The 24,645-nt window shown below is 46.0% G+C and overlaps 1 protein-coding gene and 1 pseudogene across 4 annotated transcripts in view; both read left to right on the forward strand.

Annotated features, from left to right (window-relative positions):
* LOC148142998 (uncharacterized) overlaps positions 1 to 24,132 on the forward strand; it is a 69,237-nt pseudogene extending 45,105 nt beyond the window's left edge. The window contains exon 2 of the transcript XR_015751078.1: positions 21,843 to 24,132. The product of XR_015751078.1 is annotated as an uncharacterized LOC148142998 (transcript). The remainder of the gene's footprint in view (positions 1 to 21,842) is intronic.
* Positions 1 to 24,645, forward strand: part of LOC148142996 (endogenous retrovirus group 3 member 1 Env polyprotein-like) — a 512,937-nt gene that overhangs the window by 125,434 nt on the left and 362,858 nt on the right. The gene's annotated exons all lie outside the window — the stretch shown is intronic.

The following is a 24,645-nucleotide window of genomic DNA, read 5'->3' on the forward strand; positions in this document are numbered from 1 at the left end:
GGCAAATTGACTTAGTTGCTCAATATCCTACAATTAACAGTTTGCTAATTGTTAAATGACTGTAACCTATATAATCACATAACTCTCTGTTTCTCGTCGGAGTGACTTGTGACTATTAGGTCGACTTGGCTCTCCCCGTGAGCTCCCGAATAAACAGTCAATAACTCAAGGTTTGTGTGTCATGATTACTTATCCAATACTTATTGGACTACTACGAACAAGTCACCCACAGCATAATCCATTTCCATCCCCAACATGGATCAAGACGCCATCCTTTTTTGCCAGACAAGTGAATGTATCAAGCTCAGGAAACAAAGCCTGTCAAACATTAACAGGCACAGATCTAGACCAACCTTTTCCAGAGTCTGTCCCTTCACCTCGATTGACTTTCTTTTTCCCTCAGCTCCTACAAACCAACAGCTGAACCCAAGGATGAGAAAAGAAATGGGAAAGGGGCGAGAAAAGAGAGTGCGGTACTCCCAGATGTTAAACAGGGAAAGGAAGATGCAGTATATACTGAAGCTCAATCTTCATTCAGCGAGAGAAGAGCTTCAAAAGCTCATGGTCGAACTTCCGCATTCAGCCAATGGCGGGGGTTTTAATTGGCAGGAGGACCAGACTCCTTCCGGTCCTCCTGGGATTCCCAAAGGTTGGTCGCACCGTCCATCAGAACGACGAAAGGCGGGGCCCCGTTCCGATCTCACACATGCGCACCATGAACATTGCTCACAGCCGATAGAGGAGTATCTGGCTCGCATGGGATTTTGGGTAGGACATCAGCCATGAAAGAGATAAAATCAAGAGTCCCATATGCCTTCTGAACCATCCTTTTTCATGTGTTCATGACGTACACGCCAGGAGCCAATCTTTAATCGATTTTCAATTGATACACTGAGTGAAACACTACAGGTGTTTAACTCGAAACTCTATTTCCAATTCAGTGTCAGTATATCGCTCTTTGACCGTCCTCAAATAATGACCAAATCGAAGCCCGACGTCTGTTCTACCTGAACGTTGATTTTTGTTTTAGTTTGCAGATTCCAACCTTTTATTAAAAGTTATTCACGGTACATGAGCATTGCTGGCTGGCCAGCATTTAGTTCCGCTTGAAAAGGTAATGGTGACCTGCCTTCTTCAACTGCTGTGGTCCACACGCTGTACGGTGACACATAATGTCCTTATGGAGGGTATTCCAGGATTCAGACCCAGCAACACTGGAGGAACAGCAATATATTTCCAAGTCAAGATGGTGAGTGGCTTGGAGGGGTACTTGCAAGAAGTTGTGTTCCCAAGTATCTTTAGCTTGATCCTTCCAGACGGAAGCGGTTGTTGGTTTGCAAGGTATTTTCTAAGGATCTTTGGTGAATTTCTGTGTTGTGTCTTGTAGATCATATGCACTCCTGCTTCTGAACAGTCGGGCAGAGGGAGTGCATGTATGTGGAGATGGTGCCAATCAAGCAGGCGACTTTGTCCTGGATGGTATCAAGCTTTTTGAATGTTTTTGAAGCTGCACCCATCCAAGCTGGTGGGAGAGTATTCCATTACACAGTTGACTTGTGCCTTGTAGAAGATGGGCAGGGTTTGGGCAGTTTCTTGCCACAATATTCCTGACCTGTTGTCTGCTCTTGTTGCCATTGTGTCTGTTGTTAGTCTAGTTGAGTTTCTGACCAATGGTAAACCCCAAGGATGTTGATAGTGGGGTGTTTAGTGACAGTAACACTGTTGAATATCACGGGGCAGTGGTCAGATTATCTCTTTTGGGGATGAGTCGTTGTTTGGCATTGGCGTGGCATTCATGTTACTTGCCACTCATCAGCCCATTGGATATTGTTAAGATCTTGTTGCATTTCAAACTGAATTGCTTCAGTTTGTGAGGAGTTGTGAACATTGTGCAATTATTGGTGAATATCACCACCTCTGACCTTATGATGGAAGAAGGTCATTGATGAAGATGGTTGAGCCTAAGACACTACCCTATGAATTCCTGCAGAGACGGTCCTGGAACTGAGATGACTGACCTCCAACAACCACAGCCATTTCTCTATGTGCCAGGTATACCTTAACAATTAAGATACACAACAATTATTTTAAAACAAATTGAAGGAATACATACGAGACACCCCTCTTCTGGGAGACGCCAGTGCAAGTTTTTCTGTTCCAGAAACAATCTGATAAATGTTGACTGTCATCAACTTTTTTGATCTTGGCCAGCCACAGCTCCCCCGTCCATTCCCCCCATCACCAACAGCTCCCACCGTCTATTCTCCCCCGCCATCCACAGCGCCCTTTATCCATTCTTTCCATTCCCAGCTTCTTGTCCATTCTCCCTCTATACTTCAAACAGCCTGACCATTCTCTCTCACGCAACCCTTTGCAACCCTGTCATTTCATTCCTCACCCTCTGCCTTCTGACCAGTCCTTCTACACACCCTCTGCCCCATCTATTCTCTCTCCACCCCACCCGCTGCCCCCATCTATTCTCTCTCACCACACCCTCTGTCCCATTTCTATTCTTCCAAGCCTCCACCATCTCCTCTCTATCCATTCTCTCTCTCCCTCCCCCCACCATCTGCCACCCCCGCCCATTCTTTCTCCCCTGTTGTGGGGAAAAAACACCAGGCTCGGATTCAGAATTGAGGTTCAATGACAGAGTTTATTGCACGAGGAAATACCGGGGCACCGGGGAGAGAAAGACACCAACAGCAGTGTCAGCTGCGAGACTTCTCTCGACCTGGAGAACACGTCAAGAAACTTTTATACATCTTGTGATACAATCGGTCAGGGATGGGAATATTGTCTTTGTAACATGATTTGTTTATGGTAATCATTATAGAATCGTTGATAGTTTCGGTACAGTCTTTGTCAGTTCAGGCACAGCCTTTGTTAATTTCCGCACAGTCGTTGTCAGTTTCAGTGCAGACATTGTCCATTTCAATGTCTGCATGGAAATCCATTGTTGTAGTAATGGGCGCTAATTGCTCTTCCTGAAAAGGAGGATTCCTGCAGCCCTGGCTATTAGCATTTGGTATTGAGTCTGTATCAAGCTGTTAGCACTTCTATAATGGGTGTTGGCTGGAGCCAGACACTTCGGCGGGCAGTGTTCATTACTCATGTGTATTCTCTCCCCCACCCGCCTTAAACTAATCAACTGGGTTGTGAGTCCATTGTGCTGGCATTCTGGTGGCCCCAGGCAGTGTCTGTATCAGCTCTGCTGTTTCTCTCCATATTGTGATCCAGCGGCCATCTTGTGTGTCAAGTTGGCTAACTGATGGCTCAGTGATCATCTTGTGTATCTGTGTGCCTAGTATCACCCTGCCCTGTGCCATCTCCCACTTCTCCGCCACTCCCACTCTCTCTCCCCCGCCCAATCTCTCTGTCAACCCCACTTATTCTCTCTGTTCCCCCCCCCCCACAGTTTCTCTCTATCCCCTCCATTTTCTCCCTCTCTGTCCCCCATCCATTCTGTCTCTTTTCTCCCCAGCCCCCACCACACCCGTCCTTTCTCATGCCTCGAACCAGCTTTGACTGCTGTATCAAGCCCTTCAAAGGACACACACACACACACACCGAGAAAATGGATGGTGATGACCCTACCTGGGAGTCGGGAAGGGTGAGAAATGGAGAAAGTGAGGACTGCAGATGCTGGAGATCAGAGCTGAAAATGTGTTGCTGAAAAAGCGCAGCAGGTCAGGCAGCATCCAAGGAACAGGAGAATCGACGTTTCGGGCATAAGCCCTTCTTCAGGAATTCTCCTGTTCCTTGGATGCTGATCTTCAAAATTGAGAATACCTAAAATGATATCTTCAGAAACATCGTTAAAGTCAGAAAGCACATTCAAGTTTTTCAAAGAGCTGCTGAAATCTTTCTGAAACTTTCACTGAAATAAGCTCAGTCAGGCCACAGCCCAGGAGAGGCTGGGAGGTGTGAATGGGCGAAAGTGAGGACTGTAGGTGCTGGAGATTAGAGTGGTGCTGGAAAAGCACAGCAGGTCAGGCAGCATTTAAGGCTTTTGTCTGAAACGTCGATTTTCCTGCTCCCTTGGATGCTGCCTGACCTGCTGTGCATTTCCAGCACCACTCTGATCTTGACTGTAAGGGGTGAATGGCCTAATGAAGTTGTTCCAACTATCTAGAAATAGCGTCACAGAGCACAGAAACATGCCCTTCGGTCTATGCCTACCAGATATCCTGAATTAATCTAGTCACCCATTTGCCAGTATTTGGCCCCTTATCCCTCTGAATCTGTCCTATTCATATCCCCATGCAGATGCATTTTAAATATTATCATACGTACTAGCCTCCACCAATTTCTTTGGCTGACACGCACCCCCGTCTGAGCAAAAAGGTTACCCCTCAGAAACCTTTCCCCTCTCACCCTAAACCCGTGCCCTCCAGTTCTGGACTCGCCCCCCAAACGTGGTGAAAAGACATCCAGACAGAATGCAAAAGCAATGAAGTGTCGAACCACAGCGAAAAAACAAATTGTGCCTCTACCCCTTATTTACCATTTGGACTCTTAAAATCTGACAGGAACACCAGCATCCCCAGTGAGCATACTGCGCATGTTATCCGGTGTCAGCAACGCAGTGCGCATGTCCACCGGTGTCAGCAAAACTCTGGCCATGCTCATCGCGTTCCGCAAAAAAAGGCCCGCGACCTTCCTTTGATGGCCCAGTAGGGAACCCTGGAGGACCGGAAGGAGACTGGTCCTCCTGCCAATCAGAGCCACCCCATTGTCTGAATGCGGAAGTTGGACCATGAGTTTCTGAAGCTGCTACTCCTGCTCCTCTCTTTCTGAATCAACATTGAGCTTCACCCAGACTGCAGATTCCTTCCTCTGTCTAAGATCTGTGAGTACGGCACTCTCTTTTCTCGCCCTCTTTTCCGTTTCGTTTTCATTCTGGGATTCAATTGTTGATTTGCAGCAACTGAAAGGAAAGAGAGTGAACCCAGGGAAGGGACAGACTCTGGAAACGTGGACGAGGTCTGTGTCTCAATTGGCAAAATAGACAGGCAGGAGGTTGGAAGGACACAGCAAACCAGGAAGCATCAGGAAGTGGAGAAGTTGATGTTTCGGGTGTAACTCTTCTTCAGGACTGGGGATGGGTGCTGGGGCAGTGGGCTAAAGTGGGGATAAGTGAAGACAGGGAGAGGGTACGGCCTGATGAGTCAATGGGTGGAAGAAATCAGGTTAGTGAAAGGGAAAAGTGGAAATGAGGGGCACGGGGCTGAGAAGGGAGTCGGGGGATGGAAAGGGAGGTTATTTGAAATTGGAGAACTTGATGTTGAGTCCTACAGGCTGTAGGCTGCCTGGGCAGAAGATGGGGTGTTGTTTCCCCAATTTACGGTTTGGTTCGTTGTGGCAATAGAGGAAGCCTATGATGTTCTTGTCAGAAAGGGAGTGGGAAGGGGAATTAAAATGAGTGGTGATTGGGAGGTCTGGTCAGCCTCTGCGGACCCAGCTGTGATGCTCGCCAAACTGTTCCCCAAGTTACACTCGGTCTTCCCGATGTAGAGAAGACCACAATTTACAAACACGTGATAAATGCAGTATCTCAATGTGAAGTTATAGCCCATTGCTGTGAAAAAAAAGCAGAAAGGAGATGTATTGTTTAAATGGTGATATATTGGGATGTGGAGCAAGTGAGAACTGCAGATGCTGGAGATTAGAGTCAAGGTGTGGGGCTGGAAAAAGGTAGTAGGTCAGGTAGCATCCGAGGATCAGGAAAGTGGACATTTCGTTCCAAGCATTTCATCAGGAATGATGTGTGGATGTGCAAAGGGGCCTCAACATCCTTCTACACCAGTCACTGCCAATTGTCAGACAGGTGCAGGTGAAGAGCTTTTCCCTGAAATGTCGATTTTTTTTTTCCTGTTCCTCAGATGCTGCCTGACCGGCTGTGCTTTTTCAGCATCACTCTAATCTCGACTCTGATTTCCAGCATCTATAGTCCTCACTTTTGCCTGGACAGGTGCAGCAAGCAATCAGCAAGGCAAAGGGTATATTAACAAGAGGAATTGAGTTCAGAAGTGGGATGTCTTCCTGTGTTAGGGGGTCATTGAACATTATTCAAGGCTGAGTTCATCTGATTTTTGAACACCAAAGAAATGGATGTTTCTCGGGGAAGGCAAGTAAATGATTTAACACCAGTATAGAACAGTTACAGAGTCAGACACCAACAGAACCAGACCCTTTAGTCAAACTAGTCTAAGGCGGACTATATTCACAAACTAAACTAATTCCACCTACCTGTGATTGGTGCATATTCCTCCGAACCTTTCCTATTCATATACTTATCCAAATGTCTTTTAAATGTTGTTACTCAACCTGCATCCACATTCATTCCACATACAAACCACTCTGTGTAAAAAGAAATGTGCCCCCCCTGCCTTTTTAAAATCCTTTCTCCTCGCACCTTCCAGTTTGCTGCCTAATCTTGAAACCCCCACCTTAGGGAAAGGATACCAGCGGTCACCTCATCTCTGCCCCTCGTGATTTTATAAACCTCTGTCAGGTCACCTCTAAACCTCCTGTGATCCAGTGAACAAGTCCCAACCTATTCATCTCGATGGTTGTGCTTCTGCCGATAATCTGTTGAATGTTGGTGCAGGCTTGAAAGACCAAACAGCCTACTCCTGCTTCCAATGCACTCTGTGTGTCCAGGACAGCAAGAGAACATAAGGCATCGGAGCAGAAATTGGACCATTCAAGGTTTGCTCTGCCATTCAATCATGGCTGATAGGTTCCTCAGCCACATTCTCCCACTTCATCTCCGTAACCCTCCATCACCTTGAGACTCAAGAACGTCTCCATCTCAATCTTAAATATCCTCGGTGACCTGGCCTGCACAGCCTTCTGTGGCAGTGAATTCCATAGATTCACCACTCTCTGGCTGAAGAAGTTTCTCCTTATCTCCATTCTGAAAGGTCTTCCCTTTACTCTAAGACTGTGCCCACTGGTTCTAATCCCTTCAACCAATGGAAACACCTTTCCAAATTCCACTCTGTCCAGGCTGTTCAGTATTACTTGTTTCAATTAGGTCTCCACCCTGAGTGTGGGCCTGTTAATTAGCATGAAGCAGACCCTTCAGGATGAGGTCCAGCAGGGATTAGGTTCAGCAAACTGAGAATGGAGAGAGAGTGTGTGGGGTGGAGATTTTCAACTTCAAAGGAATAAGAGAGGAAACAGAGTTCACTATGAATGAGAATTGATCAGGTGAGCTGATGGGCCAAGAAGTGGCAGTTTAGTTTAAGAGGTGTGTAGTTTGCATTTTGGTCAAGCAATCCAGGTAGGACTGACACCGTTAAGGGGGATGTTGCAGAACAAAGAGACCTTGGAGTGCAAGTTCATAGTTCCTTGAAAGTGGAGTCACCGGTAGACAGGATAGTGAAGAAGGTGTTTGGTATGCTTTCCTTTATTGGTCAGAGCAGAGAGTACAGGAATTGGGGGGTCATGTTGCAGCTGTGTAGGTCCACATTTGGAAGACTGCATTCATTTCTGGTCTCCCTGTTATAGAAAAGATGTTGTGAAACTTTGAAAGGGGTCGGAAAAGATTTTTAAGGCTCCTGTCAGAGTTGGAGGGTTCGAGCTACAGGGAGAGACTCAAATGGCTGGGGATATTTTCCCTAGAGCACTGGAGGCTGAAGGGTGACCTTATAGACGTTCGTAAGGGGCATGGATAGGGTGAATACCCAAGTTACTTTTGCCAAAGTAGAAAGCTCCAAAACTGGAAAGTATATGTTTGAGGTGAGGGAGAATTTTAAAAGGCATTTGGATGGGTACATGAAAAGGAAGGGTTTTGAGGGATATGAGCCACATGCAGGCAAATTGGATTAGGTTGATTTAGGATATCTGTTTGGCCGGACAAGTTGGACCAACTGGGCTGTTTCCGTGCTGTATGACTCTAATCTTTGGTGAAAGCAGAAGTGTGATTGTGAAGGCTGGAGTTTCAGAGCAGCTTTCAAAGATGTTTTGCCCTTAATGGGAACAGAAGAAGTTACAATGAAATCTTGCATTTGTGAGACAGCAACTGAATGAGTGAGTACATCCAGGATTTTGGTGGAAAGTGGGAATTCATTGCACTGTGGGGATGAAGCTCTACCTATTGATTAATTCACGCTGGTGAATGAAACCAGGCCTCAAGATTAGGAGTACTAAATTTAGGACAGAGATGAGGAGGAACTGCTTTTCCTGGAGAGTAGTGAATCTTTGGAATTCTCTCCCCAAAGAAGCAATCGAGGCAGCTTCATTAAGTATATTCAAGACACAGTTGGATGGGTTTTTGCAATGGTAGGGGAATTAAGGGTAGTTGGGACAATGCAGGGAGGAGGAGCTAAGACAATGGATAGATCAGCCATGATCTTAATGAATGGCGGAACGGCTGGATGGGCCAAATGGCCTACTCCTGCTTCTATTACTCCGAAACTATAACCCTGCATTTCCCATGGCTAACCCACCTAACATGCACGTCCCTGGACATTATGGCTAATCCTAATCAAGGCCAGTGAGTAATGTAGTGATGTGGAAAATGAACATCAGAGAACAATTGAAAGGGACAAGAAGAGTAAATGTACCAGCAATCAAAACTAGATTCTAAAGATCACAAAAATTGAAACTAAAAATGGTGTGTCTGAATGTGTGTGCATTGTAACAAAAGTGAATGAATTGACTACATACATTGAAGTGAATAATTGCAATCTGACACTCCTACAGAGACATGGCTTCAGGGTGACAAGGATTGGATCCTGAATATTGAGGGTATCCTCAAATGGGAAGTTAGGTAAAGGTGGAGGGTTGGCACTGCTAATCAAAGCACTGATCACAGGGTAGTCTGGTGTCAGCTCAGATTTCAGGTCCTGATTTCTCTGTCCTCTGTTGATCTCCCTGTTCCCTTCTACACCTTCTGGAACAATAAAACATTCAATCAATCAAGCCCCAACCCACAATCTCCCAGCCTGTCAACATCCAGGCAAGTAAACCAGAAATAGAGCTCTCCCAGGATTCTTATACTGCCCTATTTGAGGAATTCTCTTCCCCCTTATATCTAACTATTAGTACCCAGCTATGATTTACAACAATACTTACACCAACAGAAGTAAGGCATGTGTTCTCAAATAGGTAGAGACATACAGGATGGAAATAGACATTTTTCTCTCTCATGACCCCACCGCACCGCACTACACTTCACTTGTAGAGCTGGTCTAAAATGTCACTTTTTGTTATAAAACTTTAAGTTCTCTTGAGAAGGTGCCTTACAGGTAGTTCTGGGATTTGCATGTTAATGATGCCTGCAACCCAATCAAAAAGATGAAAGACTGAACAATCCAGGTTTGTTCAACATGTCATTTCAATGACATGGACACTGTCATGTTTTTCCATAAATTCTATGTCTTATGACCTTATTCTTGACAACCACCTAATGAAGGAGCAGCGCTCCAAATGCTAGTGCTTCCAAACAAACCTGTTAGTCTCCAACCTGGTGTTGTGATTTTTAACTTTATCTATTTTAGGGGGGGATTTGCAATACAAAATTATCCATAGTGTGTAGGGATGTGCAGGTTAGGATGGATTGGCAGTTCTAAATTACCCATAGTGCCCAGGGATGTGCAGGTTAGGTGCATTAGTCAGGAGCGTTAATATTGTTAGAAACAAGTTTAATAAAATTTAGATGAGACCACCAAAACTGGAAACAAGACAATTTATTCTACAATCTTGCAAGAAAGGACATCAAATGCAGAAGCAAATGAGCAAATTAGAACTTAGGTTAATGTACAGTTATACCCTTTGAGCTGAGTGAGGGCATCTCTCCAGACTCCTAATTACCCAATCTCTCTTACTGTACCAGACCACTGCCCAGCTGCACTCCACCCTTATTACTTCCCCCTTCCCCAGGTTGGCAACCTTCCTTTCTGTAAATGCTGACACATACATTTATTTTGTCAAGATCAGGTTTAACATTTTGTATCAATTCTGCTGGTACATTCCATCCTTGGACATTTCATTAACTTGTCTCGTTTTGTATAGCTCAAACATTTCGGTTATCTCAGCTTTTTGCTGAAAGCATAACTTTACAAAAAGAACTTTTTGTTATAGTAATTACACACCAAAGTTAGCATTTAATTAACCACAATTATACACTGAAAAGTCCCTAAATACCTGCAGAGTTAATAGTTCTCTTGCTGTACCCCTTTTCTGTATGCTTTTTCTATATCTGCAAAAACATACTTTACCCATTTCTAACAATTCCCCCATTTCTGTTCTTAACCATTTGTTGTTTTTGCAATCTTATTTTCTGCCCTCTTTTCACCCTATGGTGTCGAGGTTCACAATCTAGTCATTTCTGACCTTCTACGTTTGTACCATTATTGGTTGTTGTCCTCCCAAAGACATTACCAGCTTAGTCATTATCCATTTTAACACATTAAACCCAATCAGTAAACCTACAATTACTAGTAGCACATAAATGCCTAAATTCACTAACCGTTTTCCCACCCAGTCAATCTCCAGTTACCCCATCCCCATCCCCATCCTTCATCTTTTCGGAATTCATTTTCAATTTCTCTTATATTGCTTATCTTTTTCTTTACTATTTCTGCCTTATCTTCCACTATGGAAGAGGTGTCTGGGATGAAGGTGCAGCATTCTTTACCAATCAGAGCACAAGTTCCCCCTTTTTCGGCCAAAAGATAGTCTAAAGCCATTCAATTCTGTAAAGCTGTCAGTCTTGTGGCAATCATTTCAGTGGTTATGGCTGATATTTGGGATTGAGTTTCTCCCATCGCGCCGGTGGTATCATTAATTAAATTTTCAAGGCAGCTGCTATTTCTGTATTTCCACCTCTGCCCTTGTAGTGCCGTATTGGGAGTAGTGTCCACAGTAGACGGTCTCCTTCTGAGACCTCTCTGGTCTTGCGTCTTATCCCCCCTTCCTTTCTCAGGTTGGGCTCATGCTTTTCTATTCGGAGGTGAGGGACTATATAAGCGAGGTAACAGCAGCCACTCCAACCTTTCTGGTTTTGGGGAAGTGTTTCGTCAACTTCATAACATGACACATTTGATCACACGAACATATTTTTCCCCGGGAATAAATGGATAGGCCTTCAGACCGCATACCCAATATGTTCCGTTTAATATTTGGGGAGTGGTCGTGGCAGTGGCTTGACTGGTGTGGACACAAGATGATTTTCCCAGTTGGAAAGGTGCAGCATCATTCTGATTACAGAAACAGGTGGTATTTACTGCTCCTTTTGGTGGGGAAATTCTAAGACTATCAATAGCGCCCTGATTTTTCGGTGCTGGCCTTGGGAACCATCCCGCAAAGTTATATTTGCTCCTTTCAGATCTCCACTTTGTATTATTTGAACCCACATCAAATTATTGTACATCGTACACTTTTTTTAGTGAGCAATATTACTGAGGGGGGGATTCCAGATTCGCCATGGTGTGGGACCTCTGCACAGACCCAACAGTCGGCAAGTCCCTCTTGTTTAGCATAATTCTGGCACAGCGTAGTGAAGTGATTTTTCGCATTTCCTTGAATAGTTAGTACTACTAACGTTACAATACTATACCAGTATCTACCCATCTCTGAACCCTGCCTATAAGCAAACGTTAGAAGAGTCTTTTGTCTCCGTTCATTCTTTCTTCCTTAACTTTCAGAGGGTTGTCTGTAGGATGAGCATGCCACTCCGCCTTTGGGGCGTTCACAGGACCTTTAACGCGAGTGTGATGACTCCACCCTTTCTCAGCAGTCCGAATAGCAGTTTCACTAGTCAGGAGGGTTAGGAATGGTCCCTCCCAGCTCGGGTGCAGTTTGATATCTTTCCAGGTCATGATCAGGACCCAATCACCCGGTTATATTCGATGTCCTGCAAACTGGAGTGGCGGTGTCTGTACCAACAGGCCTTTATTCCTAAGAATAGACAAAGAAGAGCCGAGCGCCACAATATAGTTCGTTAAAAACTTATCATTGAACCCTGACCAGCCGTTAGGCAGTCTTTCAGCCTCGATAATGCTTCCCTCTATCCCGTCTACTACAGTATATTCATTGTGCTTTTTACCCTCAATCATCCGGGAGGACCCGTCGATAAACAACCAAGCTCTCGCATGCAACGGTATGTCTCTTAAGTTCATTCGCACTTTAGTCTGATATTCAGTAATATCAAAGCTGTCATGTTCTGGATTGACAGGGGCCACCCCCCTCTCTCCGCCACAGAAATGCAGCTGGATTCAAGCAACTGTCTGTGACTAACACAAGGTCATCCTGTTCTACTAGGATTGTCTCATATTTCAAGATCCTAGAGTCTGTGAGCCATTGTCCTGCATTCTGATTTAAGAATTCTTTGCCTTTTACTCCAGAAACCTTGAGAACTTTGTTAGTTAATTTAACACCGCTAAGTCTAAAGCTTAGGGATGATCGTGCTGCTCCCGTATCCACTAAAAACACTGTTTCCTCTCCTTCAGGTCCCACCTTTAAATTTATCAAGGGTTCCTGGTGGGTCACAGGAGGAGGGAACCCCTGACTCCCCTAATCTTCATCGAAAATCATCAATGATACCACTTCTCTTTGTCGTCCGAACCTTGGACATTGTCTTTTAAAATGTCCTGTTTTTCCGCAGTAATAACATCCTGCCAGTTGCTTCCTTCCCCTACCATCTGCTCTCTGTCTCTCTTGTCCTCCTCTGTTCTCTGATTCTAACTTTCTCATCGTAATTTCTTCAACTGCTACAACCATTATTTTAGCTTTTTGTTTTTGTTTCTCCACTTCCCTTCTCACACACACTTTCTGTGCCTCATATAACAGATCTTCTATCTGTTTTTCACTCCAGCCTTCTAATTTCTGTAATTTCTTTTGTATGTCCGGCCATGATTTAGTTACAAATTGGACCTTTAAAAGTCCCTGTGCTACCGGATCATCGGGATTCATTCCCGAATATTTTCTACAAACTTCTTTTAATCCCTGTAAAAAGGCTGATGGGGCTTCCTCCTTTTCCTGTCTTACTTCAAAAGCTTTAAAAGAATTCTGAGATTTAGGTGCTGCTTCTTTAATACCCAAAATGACCATTTCTCGAAAGTCCCTCATTTTTCCTCTATCGTGTTCATCCATACCCTTCCAATGGGGGTCCACATTGGGGAATTTGGTTTTGGCTGGTATCACTCCCTCACCCACCGGATCTCTCTTTTCCATTCCCTCAGAGCAGCTCTTCTAATCATGCCCCTTTCTTCTCCTGACCGTACCTGATGTGGGGTGCTGACTACTAAGGCTCCCCTAAAGGTAAGTTTCTGACTCTCCTCTACCAATAAGGCTATTGCTACCACTGCCTGCACACACACTGGCCAGTAATGTAGCTTTCCATTCTTTAATTAACAATGAATTAATGCAGTCATGTTTTAAATTAACCATGAATCAATATGACAGGTCACTGAGAATGTATGAAGGAATCCTGCCAATTAATATTGATTCAGGCTAACACAATTGAATTATTATAAATATTAATTATTAATTATATATATTATATAATTCAGGATGGAAACACAATCAAGTGATTAAAACATTTTTAAAACTGTAATCGCGCAGTTCTGTTTGTTTACCAGTCACTTGTGACTTCTCATTCTGTTTCTGTAATTGTTTTGCTCGAGCACATTCATTTTTAAGAACCTCAACAGATTCCATAGCACCTTTTGCAGTTAATTCGATCCCCAATTTGGTGGCAATATCTCGTCATGAACGCAAAACTGATTCTTCATGCCTCTCATCACAAAACTGTTGCCATAATCCAATTAACTTTTGTTTTCGTTCCCACTCCCTTGGGCTTAAAATTTAAGGATGACCTTGCAGCCCCCGTCTCGACTAGGAAAACTACATCCTCTTTGTAAGGTCCCACCTTTAAACTTATCAAGGGTTCCTGTTGGGTCCCCGGGGGCAGGAATTCCTGACACCCCTATTTTTCATCAAGGTTCATCAACGACACTGCCTTTACTTCCTTTTTCGGCTCTGGACACACTCTCTTAAAGTGACCTGTCTTTCCACAGTAATAACATCCCGCCTGTGGGGATTTCCACTTTGATCCTTGTTCCTGTCTACCAGACCCCTTAACATCTCCTCCCCGATCCTTTCTCCTCACTTTATTTTCAACATGCTGCCCGCCACCATTCCGGTTTCCTTCTCCTTTTAGTTTTGTCCTTTTCTTTATTACCTCATTAACTGTGGCTTATCATTATTTTTGCCTTCTGTTTCTGCTTCTCATGTTACGTTGCCAGATTAATTACTGAGCCGATTTAACCAACTGAACAGCTTTAGGGCCACCTCATGGCCATTCCTCATCACCCAATGTTTTGTTTAGGCCTTGATTCTTTTCAAGAAATATTGCAATTTTTCTTGCTCCCTGTAATCTCAAATACAGTTTATCAATTGATGCTTGCTTTTCTTTAAAGCCTGTTCCTAACTATACATTTTGGAATCTTACTTGTAAATATATATTTATATATTATAAATTCACTTATTCAGTGTTTAATGTTCAAAATGCAAAATGCACACAGTTCCCAACTCTGAAATCCACCACAATCACCCGGTTCCAGTCCCCTGATTCAAATCCAAAACTAGTCCTCCCAAGTAGTCCTGATCAGTCATTGCTCAATTACAATGCTATAGGTCGTGAAATAACCAGAGCTGCCTTAAAAGGATTTGTCTATTCAAGTTAAAACTTCAACTGTCCTCCATAAATCGCTTTTATGTAAGGATAAAAGAGATTAGTTAGAAACTGATAGTAAAGCAGTTATGACCTGTAAAAAGAACAGTTTATTTCATAATCTTGCAAAATCCTTAACCTTAAAAGAAATCATGTTAAAATTTCCATAATAGAAATCAGATTCAAAAAAATTCCGGATCTCAAGCTCCAGGGAACATTCAATCACCAACAAACAAATGTGCATTCACACTGAATCACAAAGGGATAAACTTTCTACTAGCTGTACAGCTCTTTTCTCACTCACTCTCTCTCTCACACTCTCTCTCTCACACTCTCTCTCTCACACTCTCTCTCTCACACTCTCTCTCTCACACTCTCTCTCTCACACTCTCTCTCTCACACTCTCTCTCTCACACTCTCTCTCTCACACTCTCTCTCTCACACTCTCTCTCTCACACTCTCTCTCTCACACTCTCTCTCTCACACTCTCACTCACACACTCTCTCTCTCTCACACTCTCTCTCTCACACTCTCTCTCTCACACTCTCACTCACACACTCTCACTCACACACTCTCACTCACACACTCTCACTCACACACTCTCACTCACACACTCTCACTCACACACTCTCACTCACACACTCTCACTCACTCACACACACACACTCACACTCACTCACTCACACTCACTCACTCACACTCACTCACTCACACTCACTCACACTCACTCACACTCACTCACACTCACTCACACTCTCACACACTCTCACACACTCTCACACACTCTCACACACTCTCACACACACTCCCACACACTCCCTCACACTCACACACACACACTCACTCACACTCACTCACACTCACTCACACTCACTCACACTCACTCACACTCACTCACACTCACACACACTCACACACACACTCTCTCACACAGACACTTTTTGAGTTTCCCGCAACGACTCCTCTAGCTTTTGAATATTTTTTCTGGACGTCTGGCCATAAGTTAGTTACGAAGTGCACCCTCAGAAGCCCTTCAGCTACTAGCCTTTCTGACACGAAGCATAATCTGATTCCTCTTGACTTTAAGGCTGTTTTTCATTGACATTTTATCATTTTTTTTTATCCTTTCCTCGCGTCCAGGATTGTACTTCCAATCTCTTAACATTTTTCGTAAAGGACTGTCCATTGGAATGTGGTCCTCGGACGTCCCTCTCATGTCCCCTTCGACACTTAAACAACTATTCTTGTTTCCCATTTTAATACTCGGCCGTTTCTTTATGTAATTTAGTTAACCTTACTGAGGTCCGGTGGTCACCTTCTTCCACATCCATTTCAGGGTCCTAACCTTCGCGTGGGGGATTTTCCCTCTTAACAACCGGTCTAAGGCTGGGTGATCGAATCAGGTAGACACCTTACTCATCAGATTAATCTAGCCAATTAAACACTTTATTTTAAAAGTTGCCAATTTCCCATACTTCTCGTACGTCCCGTACTTCTCGTACATCCCCGACCACCAAGGCAATACTTAAAGATCCCTTTTCTTACCTTGGTCTGTGCACAAGAGTTACCTGGTCGAATCCGCGCGCCCTTATCCCGCGGCAATACCTGGCAACCACTACCGTTGACTATCCCGGTCGCTTACCGACTGAACTTCCCGCCGCGTGTTTGTGCACCCTGTCCCGCAGCAATTCCCCGGATATATCCACCTGGCAACAGTGACAACTGCTACCTACCCTGGTTGATCGGGTTTGCCTAACCCGGTCGCTCAGAACCGCAGTTCCCTGGACATATCCAACTGGCAGCAATTACCGCTGCCAGCCACCCGGATACATCCACCTGGCAACGGTAACAACTGCTACCTAACCTGGTTGATTGGGTTCGCCTAACCCGGTCGCCCAGAACCCCGGTTCCCTGGATACCCAGATATATCTGACTGGCAACAACTGCCGCTGCCGGCCACCCGGATATATCCACCTGGCAACAGTACCAACGGCCATCCACCCTGGCTGACCAGGTTCACCTATTCCAGTCACCAGCACTCCGGTTCCCCGGATATATCCGACTGGCAGCAACTACTGCTGCCTACCCCGGTCGCCCAGATAAATCTTTTAAGACCTTTCTTACCCGGGTCTTGTGCACAGAAGAGTCACCCGACCAAACCTGCTGCGTCTGCCCGTCTTGTTTCCAGGGTCTCTCAGTCCAGATCACGCTCTCCCAAAGCCGCCGCGGCAACAAGGGGAAACTAGAGATCCTTAAATCAGCGAGGTGCATCTTTTCCGTTTCTCCAAGAATGCCGAGCGACCGGAGCTTGGGATCCCAGAACGAGCCCCCAAATCTGTTAGAAACAAGATTCAATAAAATTTAGACGAGACCACCAAAACTGGAAACAAGACAATTTATTGCGAACTTGCAAGTAAGGGCTTCAATTGCATAAGCAAATGGGCAAATTAGAACTCAGGTTAGTGTACAGTTATACCCTTTGAGCTGAGTGAGGTCATCTCTCCAGACTCCTAATTACCCAATCTCTCTTACTGTACCAGACCACTGCCCAGCTGCACTCCACCCTTATTACTTCCCCCTTCCCCAGGTTGGCAACCTTCCTCTTTAAGTGCTGACACACATTTATTTTGTCGACAGTACATCAAGATCTGGTTTAACATTTTGTATCAATTCTGCTGGTACATTCCATCCTCGGACATTTCATTGACTTGTATCGTTTTGTGTTCCTTAAGCATTTTGATTATCTCAGCTTTTTGCTGAAAGCATAATTTTTTAAAAATAACTTTTTGTGATAATAATTACACACCAAAGTTAGTGTTTAATTAACCACAATTATACACTGAAAAGTAAAGATACTCTTCCCTAAATACCTGCAGGGTTAATAGTTCTCTTGCTGTACCCTTTTCTGTATGCTTTTTCTATATCTGCAAAAACAACACTTTACCCCATTTCTAACAGACTATCATTAACTTCACAAGGGAACGGCTGTGAGTGTTATCACTTGGTGTCCTGTTCACACAGATTCACTGATGCTGAGGTAAACGTTCTTAATTGCCTCACAGCATCCTGTTATCACTTGGTGAGCCCAGGTGTCCCTATCTTTCAGTTCTCTCCTCTTTCTGAGCCTTCCGGCCTGTTTATTTTCTAGTGCAGTAAATGTATTCAATAATTCAGCATTACATTTTAGTCTGAATGTTTAAAGACAAGTTTTAAGGCTATAGACTTTCTCACCCAGATGCCCACACCCTATTCCTCCCTTTGATTGCACCGCGATCACTGAAAGAGAAGGCGAGTCCAAACGAATGCCCTTCAAGGTGGTCCAGCCATCAACATCCTGCAGAGCGGCACCACCATCTTCGCAGCTCATCTGGTCATATTTATCATCGCCATCGACACGTGTGGGTGAGCCATTGGATCGCAAAAGGAGCATCTTCTGGGGCAAATCTATATCACTAAGGGACCTCATAAGCCTAGCAATTAAACACCTAACAATACCAATACTGATAAGCAGACATAGCTAAATTGATAAGCCAATTGTACTATGAGCCCGATCTGCAGTCTCCCCAACTAGTCCCTTCAGTCATTCTGTCAAGGAATGCCTGGATCTCTGCTTGTATCTTAGTAATATTGCCAGTGAGATTGGGAATGCCCATAGTGCATTTATCTTGGACAATGGTGCAGACCTCACCCTCCTGGGGGAGTATATAGTCTAAGGCATACCAATTCTGCACAGAGTAAAGACACAGGTCTGATAATCCCAGTTTACTCGGTTTCAGAGCCTCTTTAGTCTTATTTCCTCGAAAGGTCAGGACTTCAAAGAGAGAGTTGCGGTTCTGTTGACTTGTCACCCCTGCCGATCCTTCCAACCCCAGGGTACTCTGGATTCCCCAGCCTATCGGGTGTCCTGTATTGTCACCCAGTCCCTTGGGATCCTTCCAGTTGGAGCAAGGTTGGCTGAGACCGACCGCTGCATCCTCCTCAGATGGAGGTTCCATCGACTTGTCCACTGGCCAGGACAAGGTACTGTTGTGGGAACAAGGGCTCCGATAGTGACCTTATGAGGGACATCTTTGCCATCCAGGACCAGGAAATTGGTAGCTTTATCTTAGCTGAAGAAATAATAGTCTGGTTTGGTGTATATTAGGGAGAATTTGTCAAAATAGGTTACTGAAATGTTACAGCAGGGGGTCTGGTCAGGTCTACAGGAGTAAAGGGTCGACGTTTTGCAAGAGGAGTTGCTTGAGCGCTGTAAAAAATGGGCCAAGTGACTCGAGCACTCGCACTGTATGGGAGACAATGGTCTTCAGAATGCTGTTCCCATTGGGCTCTCCCTTAGCTCTATTGTACATGGTCTTGGTGACAGTATCAGGTTCTGAAAAGAGAAAAGGCCTATAAATGCGCAAGGGAAGGGTTCCGTTCCAGGTCCATGTGCCACATAAGGCCTGCTGTACCCCAGCCAGTGTTACACCAGCTGTTTGTATACACAGACCCGAGGTATTGGAAAGTGATATTTCTCTTCGCAGGGTCGACAGTAGGAAGTCTGATGAATAGATTGGAATCGGGGACTGGGGACGGGGCAAGTAAGTCATCTCCCGATAGAGAGGAGTAACATATTACTGCCTCTGGGGTGAAGAGCGTTCTGTGGGCCTGTATAAATAAGTTGTTTGTGGATTGAGGAGTTTCCCTTATCAGGCTTCTCTTTTCTCGAGTCGGCCCGTCCTGCAAAATGGGATGGTGTACCTCGGCGTCCTTAAAATATTTACCATAATAACGGGGTTGATCATTTTTATCCTCACTAGGCTTGTGTCTGCAGGTAAAATCAAAAAAACATGGTAACGACATGATAACTCCCACTGATTTCTACTGTCCAGATGGACCATCTGGTCTTTCTGATGTAAGAGTCCATTGCAATAATCAATCTTCATCACGTTCCACACGTCAAAAGCATCTGGTCCGGTGCACTGGACGACATCTCCTCAGCATCGGTGGTGGATAATCTCTGATCATTCCTGGTCGCATCCATACTTAGTGGCTTTCCCCATCAGGACGTTATACGTGATCAGAAAGGTGAGGAGATAAGCGATCCCCCACATGTCCCTCCTCTTAGTTCAAGTATCTGTAATAAGATTAACATTAGAACAACAACAGCAAAATTCAAAACCCATCTACAATTGTGCAGTTGGACCCAAGATGAGCGCCCAGTGATTGTGACCACGGTAGGGGTGTGAAGTAAAATCTGGAAGGGACCATCCCAACAAGGTTGGAGACCTTTGCCAGTCCAGTTCTTGACGAGCACGAATGAACCAGGCTCTACCCGTGACGAGGCTGAAAGGGAGGGTACATCGCTGTAGGCCGCACGCTCCTGGGAGTAAAAGGCACGCATAACACTAGTTAGAGCAAGAACATAACTAATCATTGCTTCAGTCATGTGGTGGAAGTGGACTGAGAAGGGAGTTGAATCGTTCCAAGGGGTACGGAGGCGGTGACCAGAGACTCTCAGCTGGAGACAGTCGTGTCTTGCCTGGAGACATGGATCGCAATTGGAATAAGGCCACAGGGATTAGCATAACCAGGAGAGGCCACACTCTGCCACTAATTTGGCAAGTTTAGTCTTGAGTCTGGTTAAAACATTCAACAAGGTCGGCCACCTGAGGATGATAAGCACCATGCAGTTGCTGACAAATGCAAAGCTGGGAACAGAGTTCTCCATTAATATTACCTACAAAGTGTGGTCCATTGTCCGAGTTAATGCATGCAGGTATACTGAAGCAGGGAATTATTTCCTTAAACAAAATCTTCACCACAGTCTCAGCAGTAGCGTTAGGAGGAGGGTAGGCTTCAATCCACTTCGAAAAGACATCAGCAATAAGAAAAACACATTTATAGCAACTCAACTCATTTCTACAACTCAATGAAGTCCAGTTGAAGGCCGAGATTGATAGATTCTTGTTGTCTAGAGGAATTAAGGGCTACGGGGAGAACGCTGGTAAGTGGAGCTGAAATGCGCATCAGCCATGATTGAATGGCGGAGTGTACTCGATGGGCTGAATGGCCTTACTTCCACTCCTATGTCTTATGGTTTTATCGTAAGTGTCTCCAAGGGACCCTCCAGCAAGGGAGTTCTCGTAGAGATACTTGAACTAAGAGGTGGCGGATCGCCTACCCACTGACCTGTTTGATCACGTACAACATCCTGATCGGGAAAGCCACTGACTGAGTATCGATGCGATCTGGAACGATCTGAGATTATCCTGATGTCATCTGGTGCACTAGACCAGACGCTTTCAACGTGGAGTCGCTTGAACGATGGCGTGAGCTGCCAGAGGAAGTGGTGGGTGCTGGTACGATGACAAGTTAAAAGGCTCCTGGACGGGCATCTGAATATGAAGGGTTCAGATGGGTCAGGGCCAAGTGATGGCAAATGCAACTGGAGTCATAGAGATGTACAGCACAGAAACAGACCCTTTGGTCCTTGCTGACAAGATAGTCAACCCAATTTAGTCCCAGCTGTCAGCATCCGGCCCAGATAGAGGCCAAGTGATGGCAAACGTGACTAGATTAATTTAGGATATCTGGGCAGGTTGGGCCAAAGGGTCTGTTTCCGTGCTATGTGACTCTAATTGTCTTCAGTGAAAGCAGAAGTGTGGTTATGAAGGCTGGACTTTCAGAGCATGATTTGCCCTGACTGGGAGCAGAAGAGTTTGACTGAAGTGTATTGGTGTTAATGCCTTGATGTCTCATTTTGCTCTCACCTTCTCGGGGTCATTAACCATTTTGTGTCTGGTCCTTCCTCAAGAAGCTGCATTGCAGGTTTACCCTGAATTGTCACCTTTTTTTTGCTTCCCAAAATCAGACCTGCTCACTCTCAGCAGGATCCCAGTGTTGTGAAAGATATTAACTTTCAGGTGGAGGTATCCAAAATTCAGAGAGATGTCAGTCTTGATGTTGTTTTTGCTTTTTCTGCCCCTGTAAGATCCTGAATCAGCACCTTCAGGAGAATTAGTTAGAGCGGAGTGAGAACAGAGGGGGAGAGAGAGTGGGATGGTGCTTTCAATTTTGTGGAACAACAAAAGAATATTCCACAGAAAGTAGAATTGCTTGTTCTGAATTTCTACCCTGCACTGATAGTGATGACTTTTGTAATCTCTTTTTGCAGAGTATTTGAATATCTGAAGATTGAAGTTTCAAAATCAACAGATGAAGGGCTCATGCCCGAAACATTGACTCTCCTGTTCCTCGGATACTGCCTGACCTGCTGTGCTTTTCTAGCGCCACATTTTTTTGACTGACTCTCCAACGTCTTCAGTCTTCACTTTGATGTCAATGTCTGACAGTTACACAATCCATCGGGACCGCAACGATTTTTGACTATGATTTCTGTGAGAGGGATCAACGCTTTTTGGTTCCTGTTTGAGGACGTTTTCAGCATCAATGGGACTGAACGAGAGCCCCCACTGTTGCAGCGCACTGTGCGTGGAGCCTGAAACAATTCTACGGCCTGGAAAGGGGATTTCACGGCACGGAGGGTCTCTACACGTGTTTGTGTGCAGCTGAAGCTGTGGCCATGGAGAAACCTGAGGAATCCCGCCCTGTAGAGGAACCGTGGAAGTGTGGCGACTGTGGGAAAGGCTTCCGTGTCCTGTCTGCCCTGGAGACTCATCGGCCCAGTCACACCAGGGAAGGCCTTCAGACATTCCTCCCACCTATTGGCCCACCAGCGGGTCCACACAGGGGAGAGGCCCTTCAGCTGCCCCGAGTGCGGAAGGCCTTCAGCAATTCCTCCACCCTGCTGACCCACCAGCATGTCCACACGGGGGAGAGGCCCTTCAGTTGCCCTGAATGCGGGAAGGCCTTCAGCGATTCCTCCACCCTGCGGAGTAACCGGCATGTCCACACAGGGGAGATGCCGTTCACCTGCTCTCAGTGTGGGAAGGGCTTCACCTGCTCCTCCAATCTGCGGAGTCACCGGCATGTCCACACAGGGGAGATGCCGTTCACCTGCTCTCAGTGTGGGAAGGGCTTCACCTGCTCCTCCAATCTGCGGAGCCACCAGCGTATCCACACGGGGGAGAGGCCCTTCAGCTGCACCAAGTGCGGGAAGGCCTTCAGCAATTCCTGCGCCCTGTTGAGGCACCAGCATGTCCACACCGGGGAGGGGCCGTTCACCTGCTCTCGGTGCCGGAAGGGCTTCACCTGCTCCTCCACCCTGCAGAGCCACCAGCGGATCCACACAGGGGAGAGACCCTTCAGCTGCTCTCAGTGCGGGAAGGCCTTTACCCACGTCTCCTCCCTGATGACCCACCAGCGTATCCACACGGGGGAGAGGCCGTTCACCTGCTCTCGGTGCGGGAAGGGCTTCACCTGCTCCTTCAACCTCCAGACCCACCAGCGGTCCACACCGGGGAGAGGCCCTTTAGCTGCCCAGAGTGCGGGAAGGCCTTTACCCAGGTCTCCACCCTGCTGAGGCACCAGCGGGTCCACACGGGGGAGAGGCCCTTCAGCTGCCCCGAGTGCAGGAAGGCCTTCAGGAATTCCTCCACCCTGCTGACCCACCAGCGGGTCCACCCGGGGAGAGGCCATTCACCTGCTCTCAGTGCAGGAAGGGCTTCAGGTATTCCTCCCACCTGCTGACCCACCGGCGGGTCCACACGGGGGAGAGGCCCTTCAGCTGCCCAGAGTGCAGGAAGGCCTTTACCCAGGTCTCCACCCTGCTGAGGCACCAGCGGATCCACACCGGAGAGAGCCGTTCACTTGCTCTCAGTCCGGGAAGGGCTTCACCTACTCCTCCAACCTGCAGAAACACCAGCGAGTTCACGTGCCATCGCAGGGGGATTGAAGGAGTGATGGCCGAGTGCCATTATCGATTGGACGATCAACCCGGTTCCGGGGACTCCCGGGTTCGAATCCCGCCACGACAGATGGCAGAATTGGTATTCGGTCAGAAATGTGGAGTTCGGAATCTAACGATGAGACCGTTTCAGGGAGGGGGTGGTGCGGGGGAGAAAGCCCCCATCTGATTCACTCTCTCCCTTGTTAGGGAAGGGAACCGCCATTGTGGGAAAGGATTCACTCAGTCGTTCCAGCTGCATCATTTACCCGGTCTGGCCTACACGTGACTCCAGACCCACAGCAGTCTGGTTGACACTACACTGCCCCTTCCTGGCAAATGAGCGGGGAGAAACTTACTTGGAGACAGGATATGGGTTGAAATTGCTGAGTGAGGCAATACTTCCTCCGGGTTAGGGCTTTACCAATGATCCAATTACAAAGGGACAACTTGGTGCTGGCCAATAGTAAAGACAGTGAGAGGGGTAGGACAGGGGAGGTGTCGTGTGTGCGCTTTCACCTTGAGGTGCTCAAAAAGCAACTGCTTTTTCTCTGCCTTTTTGCTGGGGGGATCTGAAGCTGTAACAAAGTTTGGTTGCAATAAAGGTTACCTGAACTTACCACCGGGCTCAGACTCTCATTGAAAGCTTTGAGCTCCAAGAGGTTTTTGTTTTAAAGCTGCTCATTTCTTTCAGCCTCCTGCACTAAGTTTAGAACAAAGAACATAGAACAATACAGCGCACAACAGGCCCTTTGGCCCACGATGTTGCGCCGACCTGTGAAGTATTCTCGGCTCATTCCCTGACATTATCCCAAAATCATCCATGCGCTTATCTAAGGATTGTTTAAATCTCCCTAATGTGGCTGAGTTGACTACCTTAGCAGGTAGGGCATTCCACGCCCTTACCACTCTCTGCATAAAGAACTTGCCTCTGACACCTGTCTTAAATCTATCACCCCTCAATTTGTAGTTATGCCCCCTCATACAAGCTGACTTCACCATCCTAGGAAAAATTCTTTCACTGTCTACCCTATCTAATCCTCTGATCATCCAAGATGACTCTTTCAAATCCCCTCTTAGCCTTCTTCTTTCCAATGAGAACATACCCAAGTCTCTCAGCCTTTCCTCATAA

Source organism: Chiloscyllium plagiosum, unplaced genomic scaffold (genome assembly GCF_037043375.1).
Source record: "Chiloscyllium plagiosum isolate Xiang-an unplaced genomic scaffold, Cpla_swu_hap1 HiC_scaffold_27, whole genome shotgun sequence".
NCBI lineage: Eukaryota > Metazoa > Chordata > Chondrichthyes > Orectolobiformes > Hemiscylliidae > Chiloscyllium > Chiloscyllium plagiosum.